Source organism: Vombatus ursinus, unplaced genomic scaffold (genome assembly GCF_900497805.2).
Source record: "Vombatus ursinus unplaced genomic scaffold, bare-nosed wombat genome assembly UNPS02014774.1, whole genome shotgun sequence".
Taxonomy (NCBI): Eukaryota; Metazoa; Chordata; class Mammalia; order Diprotodontia; family Vombatidae; genus Vombatus; species Vombatus ursinus.
In genome coordinates this window covers 5,139,764-5,149,448 of record NW_020954552.1, presented here as the reverse complement: position 1 = coordinate 5,149,448, position 9,685 = coordinate 5,139,764, and the positions used below count along the sequence as shown (strand labels likewise).

The 9,685-nt window shown below is 39.9% G+C and overlaps 1 pseudogene; it reads right to left on the bottom strand.

Moving 5' to 3' along the window:
* Positions 1-333: 333 nt before the first annotated feature.
* LOC114044617 lies at positions 334-2,324 on the bottom strand (annotated as a pseudogene).
* Between the last annotated feature and the right edge of the window lie 7,361 nt (positions 2,325-9,685).

Sequence of the window (9,685 nt, the reverse complement as noted above, 5' to 3'; positions counted from 1 at the left end):
CTCAAGAATGTAAGCTCCTTGAGGGCAGGGACTATTTTTGTTTCATTCCCAATTTCTAGAATAGTCCTTAGCACTTTAGGATCTTAATATATGCTTGTTGAATTGCACATTGATCCTCCATTCATCAGTTTGTAAAATGGAGGTATTAATACTTGCATTACTAACTTCAGAGGATTTTTGAGAGAAAAAGCACTTTGTAGTCCATAAAAATTCTATTTCAATCAATGTAAGTTATTTTGTTGCTTTTTTATTTCTTTTTTTTACTCCAAGATTTTAAAATTATATTTCTAAAGTACTATTTCCTCCTCAGAGCCCAACCACTGTAGCAGGATGTTACAGACTGCTGTGCTTTCTTGCATGACCCTCCATCCTCTGGGGATCCTAGGAAGGATTATGGATGCATCCTGGAGCTTGAATGAAGGGAAGTGGTGGGCCTATTGGGTGAAACCTATTGGGTCCAAAACCTAATAGGGGTGTAGGTGCAATCCCAGGAGGAGGGGGTCAGAGCAATATTAACCAAGGCTAGAGAGATTAAAGTAATTGGCAGAGGCTTCTTTTTCAGTGGTAAGAGAAGAAGAGCTCTAGGAAGTCTTGGGTCAGGCTCCAACTTAATTCCAGAGTCTATGGTTCCTTCTTTTTTCCTTTTTTTACTCCTCTGGCTGCCTGGGATCTTCCCCATTTCACATTAAGCCTGTGGCCATCTACAGTCAGTTTCTTGAAGGACTTCGGCAGCTAGGCTTGTAATTAACTGTAAATTAACTTTTGGATCTCACCAAACTGATAAAAGTGATTTCTGACAGCAGTCTCACTGACTGTATGTCCCAGGCCACCAACATATAGTGTGGTAATGGTCTTATCATCTGGTGGGTACAGACAAGGCATTGTTGAAGCCCCTTTTTGAAGCTTTTCTGCCACCATAATAGTGATCTTTGATGTTCTGATCAGCAAGAGGATCATCAGGGTCTATAGGCTTCTCATGTCTGTGCCCTCTTCTCCTCTTTTACATTCTCCTTTTACCCAGAAGGAACAAATGTGAGGACAGTTCCATTTGTAGTAAGGGGTGGTCTAAGCCAATCTGAGCCTTCCCAAGGCCACCAACTGGCTGAGCTCCATCAGAGGTCTTGGAAATCTCTCTCACTCAACATTCTGGATGTATGTCATCCTTAAAGGATGACAGTCCTGCATCACAGACCTGAATAGACAAGCCATATTCTAGGTCCAAAGGGCAGGCCTGATAAACATTTTTTTTTTTTAAATCTCGTGGCAAATTTGCTACACCCTTAAGTCTTCTTAAGTCGCAGTGAAAACCGGAGCACTAGCAGAACACTGTGAACGGCCCAGAACAAACACTGCATTCTTTTCCACACTCTTCGTTAGTCTTCCGGATGTAGGGATTTTCTTCAAGGCACATCTGACGTGTAATAGAGAAGTCCGCGTCCTCCCAGTTCTACCAGTCGTAGATTTTGGAGCCCAGAGGCAGCGCTATCTTGGAAATGGCGGCGGCCACGGCGCTGCCAGGGGAAGTAGGTGCCGAGGCGGAAGTAGGGGCCGCAGTGCCAGCCCCGGGGCGGGGCCTCTGCGATCCCAGCAGCCCCTGCGCGAACAGCGTTGTTGCTTCTGTTGCTTTACAATGGAGCTTTCTTGAGTCTCTTGATTTTTACTACGATGCCGCAGGAACAAGTCAAAAATTCCTTTCTTGGTAGTATCCAATACTTCAAAGATTATAGAAGGTATAAGCATTGAGTTGAGAGTTGAGACCTATTTTCTTGGCCAGCTCTGCCATTAGGTTATATGACTTCCGTAAGTCACTATCCGCTGTGTGCCTCTCTCAGCAGATTCCCCAGGAGAAGATTGGATTAGATCATCCCCAAGTGTCCTTCCAGCTAGAAAATTCTATGAATTCAAGAAGTCCATATGTGCTATAAAAATGTTATGTGGACCATGTGCAACTTGAAGAGCCCAGAACAGGGCTGGGGAACCTGCAGCCTCGAGGCCACACGTGGCCTTCTGGGTCCTCAAGTGCGGCCCAAACTTCACAGAACAAGCCCCCTTCATAAAAGTATTTGTTTTGTAAAGCTTGCACTTAGTCAAAGGGCCGCACTTGAGGATCTAGAAGGTCACATGTGGCCTCGAGGCCGCAGGTTCCTCACTCCTGGCACATAATCTTATAGAAGAAAGGGCCTGAGATTTGTCCACTTTGTGGGGGGTGTGCCATGGAGGACAGAAAGTGCCAGTGAAGTTGACCCGTGCAGCTGCTGCAGACCAAAATCAAGACGGGCAGTATGTCTGTAGCCGGCTTTCTTCATCAAAGTTTTATGAATCATGGAAACTTGTTCTGACCATCAGTTTTTCAGATACAGCGTGTCCTACAGCCCTTAGAGTTTTAGACTAGAAAAAGCGTGACAGCTCTTGGAGGTGAGCTGGCTACCTGCTGCCATTTCTCCAGTAGGTGAGCTGACTGAGCTTATCCCGAGCCCTAGGCTGCGATGGGGATGGCTTGGGGGGAGCGCCAGAGGGAGGGGCTGCGGGCTCCCCAGGTAAGGGGCAGTGCCCGAGTCCAGGGATGGCAGCCCCTTCGCGCGCACTGGGATGCACGCTCGCCCCGCGCAGCCTGGAGGCCAGGCTACCCCCGCGCCGCGAGAGCCTTCGCCGCGCGCCACGCGGGCCAGCCAGGCGCCTCTGCCGGAAGAGACCATTACATATGCCCGAAGCAGGGTGTTTCGGACGGCGGAGTGAAGGCCGCCTGGTCCCCGCTGCGCCGCGGAGTGCGCTTTGCTGCGGCCGTCCACCCCTGCTCTTCTGGTCAGGTGCGCGGGGCCCCAGGAGCCGCTAGTTCTATTGGAGCTGGAGGAAGAGAGGGAGGGGGGGAAGAGGACCGAGTTTTCCTAAGCATCTGGATAGCGGGAGAGAGTCAGGAGCCGGGAGAAGGCAAACTGGGAAAGGAGGCTAGTGCAGGGGAGCCTGCGTTTCCAAACGGCTTTGTCCAGAGGACACGGATGTCCTTGTCCTGGGGTCCAGGTAGGAGTCTTTGGCAGGCGGGGGAGGGTGCAGTTCGGGAAACATCCTCTTCCACCCTGCGCGCTCCCCCGACGGGGAGATTGTCAGGCTCCGCAGCACCTGTTGTAAGAGGGCGGGAGGTAGGTGGCGGTGCTGGGGTCGGGGGATGCTGGCGGCCACGGCAGCGGCTCTGCAGGTCCGGCCTGCGGCAGGGCTGGCCTGGCCTGAGCTGAACGCCCTGAATTCAGGTCGTGGCCCCCAGCTGGGGCGGGAGCGCGTCAGGGAGCTGACCGCAGGCAGAATCCGCCTCAGCCGGCATCCCGCTGCCCTTTCCGTTTCCAAGTGTTCCAGCCTTTATATTCCTTTGAAAAGTTGGTTGATATAAAACAGGGTGAAAACGAAATAACTAGATGTGGAGTTTTCCTTTTTTTCTTTCTTTCTCTCCCTCTTGCCCCCCTCCCCTCATGTAACCTTAACCGTAGCTTAAATTTTAAAAAGCGAAGTTTAAAATTAAGTGTTTTTGAGCATCACGCCGTAGATATTTAATAATAATGAAAGGATCGAGATATTCTAAGAAAGTCGTTTGCAATGGATTCTAAAAAAGTTCTACATAAAAACTCATTATATAGAGTAAATAGGTAGATTGTGTTCTGGAGAGGTGTCTAAATATGATTTCAAATTGAAAATTGTTTGGAAGTAGTTCTTGGAACTGCCAAACAATCTTTTAAAATGATTGTATTTTAAATTAATATTGAGAAATAAATATCTTTGAAAATATGAAATCTATTCAACTTTCACCTGCCTGAAAATATGCTTTAAAAATCAAACTTAGCATTTTTTGATTTATGAGGATATTTTAAAATTTTACTAAATGTAGAGTTTACAATTTACAAAATACTTGGCCTTAAACATGTGCGTAATTAGTGTAGCTAAAAGTGGCCTCCACACACAATGAGTTTATTGCTTGATGCTAGATCTTAAGGGTGCAGCTAATTCACTAGTGCTGGAATAAATAAGGGCTGATAAAATTAAAACTCATGACTAACAGAACATTACTTTAAATCTACATGCCTATTAGTTTTTGTCATTGCTACCTTGAAATGCAGAAGAAATGTATTTACTCTGTCAAACCTTCATTAGAATGGAAGAGAAAAGGAAACTATAATTTTTTTAAAAAAATAAAGTAGAAAGTAACACTAAGTCACATTTGGGGCACTAACTTGCTGGATTAAGTGACAAGTATTAACTTTGTGTAAAATATAGTCTGTAGGGGCTACTAAAAGTTTGAACCACTGAGATGTAAACTTAGTGAAATATAGCAAAAATACCTAATTTTAAAATATGGTGATTTTTACAAAATGAAAAGTGTTTCAAAAACTTGAAACTCTACTAAGCACTTTTGGGACACATTGAAGTTGAAAAATTGATGATCAGAGCAGTTTTCCATGATTCATAGAGCTTTGATGAATGATTCAGAAACTGACTGAATCAAAAGTTATCTTCAACTCTAAGGAGTAAATGTAAATTCGATAAAAGTATTCACTCCTGATCTGGTGAGATAGAACTGAGATATATTCATTATACAGTGAGTTTCAAAAGTCTCGGTGCAGTTTTAAACCTCAGAACTACACCGAGACTCTGGGGACACCATGTTTTTTTGTTTTAAACAACAAATAATACCTGATTCAGCTTCAGCAAACATAGCTTCAGTATTCATTTAATAACATTAGTTTCATGGGCATGGCAAGTAAGGTACAATTTGGCTCACATATGACATTTTAATGGCTGATGGTTTAGTCAGTGTGGAGAAAAAGGGTACCAGGCAAAAATGTGGCCAATTTGAGTTGCCCTTGAACCTTTATTGTTCAAAAGAATGTGTCTTCAATTAGAAAGAAGGAATCTTCCCATGAGACTACAGGAAGATCTGTATACAGAGTACCTACAAGAATACATACATACACACACATATATGACATATATAGTATAGGCATATATACACACATTTTTTATATATATAGATATATAGTTTATATGTCTTGTGGATTAGCTATTAAAGCTTAAGGCTGTATGAAGAGTTTTGAGACATCTTGTGTAATCTTTCATTGATTCAGAAAGACAAGGGGGGGCAGTTATTAACAGAATGTGGAATTTCTGAGCATTTAATTTAACACCACTCATGTTATAGTTGAAGAAATATACCTAGAGAGGTGAGATACCTTGCTCGATAAAGGTCATGCATCTTGCTATTTTCCTGAGCCCACTATTTAACTGAATGAAAGAAGATACTCTTTATTACCTTGTAAGATTAAAGAAAAAGCAACACCATAGGCTAGCCAAGTTCTAAGTTTTTGTTTTTTGGTTTGTTTTTTTTTTTTGGCTCTAAGTTTTTTTAAAAAATTATTTTCTATACTTATTGCATGCTTAGATATATACTTGTGACATCTTATAAGATGAGATAATACTTGCAAAGTTCTTTGCAAACCTTTAAATACTATATAAATGCTAATATTATCAGATCTTGTGTTTTCACATATGTAGGTCTTACTAATAAGTTTTTACAACTAGGTAGAATTCCTATGCCATATCTTACATGCATGTGACTTTTGGTAATATGCTATAGCTTCTTCATGCCCACCAAGCAACTTTCCAATGTTCATTTGAAAAATTGCTTGTCATTTTGATTTTCCAAAGACCATAGTGTGCTTTGTTATTGTGGAGTTTGAGAGAGGTGGGTTTTTGTGACAGCAGGCAGTTGAGGATCATTGAACAACTTGGAGTTTCTCAAATGCAACCACAATCCAACTTTGTGTCCTTATACTGCTTAGGTCTCCATCTGACTCATCCTTGTGCAGCACCAAGAAACACATACTAATATATGTTTCATGTCATAGTCTGGGCAATACGCATTTTTCATTTACTTTATTTTTCCAGTATTGGTGATTAAACAGATCTCTTTGGGGTTACTTTGGGCTTCACTGAAGAGAAGGCTTTGTAGTTTTCTGGAGCATAGTGTAACTTGTACATTTTGAGACTCTTACCATCAACAGAAAATCCATCTCTTGTTAGGAGACAGTGTTCCTAGAGAGCCATCACTGAAGCCAGGAAGACCTGGGTTTAAATCAGCTTCTGATATACATTGCCTATGTGACTGAGCATGACACAACATCAGGACACTCGGCAGCTCTCTAAGACTACCTGTTGTAGAGAAGGTGCTATCCTGCATTGATAGAGGGAGTTTCTTCGCCTCTGAGTTTCCAATACCAATGAAAATCATAGGTCCAGCCCCTATCCCTTTGTTAAGACCTTATGCAGGGTATCTTCCATCTATTGGTGAATACCTTTGGTGAGCTCCCCGTTTAACACCTTGATTGATATCAAGATTCAGTCAATTATTGAACAAAATTATTTCTGTAGTGTATCTTTCATAGGGTTTTGCATGATTTTGATGTTATGTGTGGGATGCCTTTTTTTTGTAGGATATCCTTTAATGCTATGTTTTGATTTGTCAAGTAAAATTCTGTCTTAAAATCATAAATAATGTACACAGCAGGATCTTATATTATTTCTGTCAGTTATGTTAATTTTTTCTACTATGTGAAATGAATATATAATATATTTTATATGTATATGTTAATATATATTATTATAAGAATATAATACAATATATAACATACTAAATGAAATCTACTTGTTCCTTTCTTATGTTTTGATCAAAGATACCCTCTATGTACACATAGTCCATTTTCATATTTGTATATTTTTTAAATAGGGATATGGGAAATATCTGGAATTACTTTGTTTGTGCGAGGCCTCACCTGTTAGTAGATAAATCCTAGCGAATTTACCTGAGGCACCTGGAAGTTAGGTGACTTGCTTAGAATAACACCACTAGTCAGTCAGTAACTCAGCATACATTTATTAAGCATCTCCTGTGTGCCAGGCACTGTGATATAAGCACAGAGGATACAATGAAAAAAAGAAAAAAAAAACAACAGTGCCTACTCACAAAGAGCTCATGGTCTAGAAAGTATCAGGGACAGGATTTGAATCCAGATCTTCTGAGTCCTACATTAGCACAAAATCTTTCTCTAAAGATTTTTCAAAATGCATAAGGAACAGGGTAGGTAGTTGTGGACCTGTGACTTCATTTGTGTAAGGGTTGTGTAAAGTGTAGGTAACTCTACCAATGTTGTACATCAACAACTATTTTGCATTTTACTGTCTCAGAGGATATTTTAGGGAGTACTGAGAGGTTAAGTGTCCTTCATGGAGTCACACAGCTAATACGTATCAAAGCCCGAACTTGAACACAAGTCTTCCTGACCTTGTGGCCAACCCTGTATGCATTAATCTATTGTTGCCTCTCTAATCTTATAGAGATGAGAAAACAGAATTATGGTCAGTAGTTACTGTTTTCAAACTCTATCTATCCATCAGTCTGTCTGTCATCTGTCTGTCTGTCTGTCTTTTATATGCGTTCACAGTAGGCAGTAAAATATTGATTGAATGAATTAGTTATTTTCTTATAAGTTTATCTGGGACAACTCACCTATCCTGGGCCTTATCTCTAAATCGGTAAGTTGAAATGCCCACTTTTCTCTTGTTCTTTGTGTAGATTTTTCAGGGATGTTCTCTCCTTGTATATAATTTCAAGCATATTGAGCTCTTCAGATAAAAATTGCCTTTGTATTTTAAATGTATATTTTATTTATAAAATAATGTTTTTCCTCTAGAATCATCTCAATAGAAATGAGCCATATAAAAATATTTTTATTCTGATATTTATGGTGAAAAGTCATATGCTTCAATTGCCTGCGAAATTAATTCTACATCACCTATCAGTTGTTGGAAAGCAAGGATGAAAGCTACTTTTTAAAGTTTATGTTTTAAATTGAATTATTGTTTAAATTGATTAGTTTCTCACCCTAACATTTAAATATTTATGTGTTACTAAAATAAAATATTTCATGCAGAAGAAAAGTGAAAATGTTAATGAATTAGCTAGACCTTTTTTTTTTAAACAATTTGTTCAAAACAAAGTAAGGCAAATGGCTTTTTCGCACATGGTATGTATGTCTGGTTTTCTCCCTTCATAGTCAGGCTAGGAAGGCATCTTTTCACATAATCCTGTGCTTCCCATCATGTCTGGGTATTGGGCCACACATGGAGCCATAGCACCTGAGTATATCCCTGTCCATGCCAGCCTGACAAGGAGTGTGGTGGAGGAGGAGGTGGGTGTAGTAGAGGAATTATCTACTTTAAATTTCCCAGAGCCTTTGTGGTGTACTATATTCTTAAAAGTGTACGCGAGCAATACATTTCCCTGCCTCCTAAACAGGTAACTCTCAGAGCCATTTTGTTTTTCTATTATAATCAGATATAAAATTGGCTATACTTGAAAATCTAGGAAAGGAGTTGGAGGGAGGCTTTCTTATTCATTCATTCAACAGGCATTTATTAAACGCTCAGTTTGTATAAAGTACAAACAGAAATGCCTTTCTTTTGTACGAAGGCAAAAACTGAATTGAGCTCAGAGCTCTCGGCATATTTTCAACAAATTAGCTTTAAATTTATGCTAATAGTCCTTTTTAGGGTTTGTGTATTTTTGGTATATTTGGGTAGGGCAATTTCTACTTCAATAATGTCTTTTATTTCTTCTGAACATTATGAACATTCCACATCAATAGAATATATGGTGTACATGTTTTAAAAATTGAAGTAGCTGATTATGCTCTTGCTCAGTAGCTCATCTGGTATATGAAAAACTTTTTCCCAAACACATTTCCTGAATTGATCCTGTATATTTGAGCTTTGAACTCTTTCATGCTTTATTAGCGGCTACTTTATTAGGGGTTTAACATGTCCTTAATCCAGCCATCTGTTCAGGTTTTTTGGCACATCAGCAGATCTGCGGTGCTAGAGCTAAAGAAATTTCCCACATTTTTAAAGGTTAGGGAAAGAGCTACCTTTCTGAATAGATTTCAAATGATTCTTAGCAAGACAATGGTGCAGAACTGGAGTAAAAATGCATGTCATTCTATGAAGCACAAGGTCCCCTGTCTGTCTTTAGCCTTGCTGAATGGCAATTAGCATTTCAACTAGCCAATTTGGTTACTTGCTACGAAGTACTTGGGTTTGTAATTTGCTGCTCTCAGTTTGGTGCTGTTAAGAACTAGCTCTTATGTAAAGCTCTCAAAGTACCTTTCTTTCCAGCATGGTTATTGTTGCTGGTCTTAAATAACTAATCAACAAAGAGATTTCCTTGTCTTGAACTATAGGGTGCCATAGACCAAGGAAAATGAAATGCCAAGCTAATAAGGGAATGATTGTAATTATTAAATAGTCGTTATTGAAATGTGGCACAGGTTGAAAGATTCAGAATAGCTTCAAATAAAATGCAGTTCTAAGGGGCAGAAAGGAGAGTATTGTGAGAAACTGTTGAATAGTTTATTTCTGTTTGTACTTTGTAAGTCAATAAATAGTGAGCACAAATATGGGAATAAATTAGTGGAACGTAGAAACCTCAACAGTTTTAAAAAGACAGTCTTAAGTTATTCAGATTGTTGTTTTTTTTTTCCTTCCAAGAAAAGGAATCCTACAGGGAATATATGTAAAATATAAATGTAAAAATCAATTCTCTGCTTGAATGTGATAATGAATCAACTGTGTCTACTCCAAGTGCAGAGGC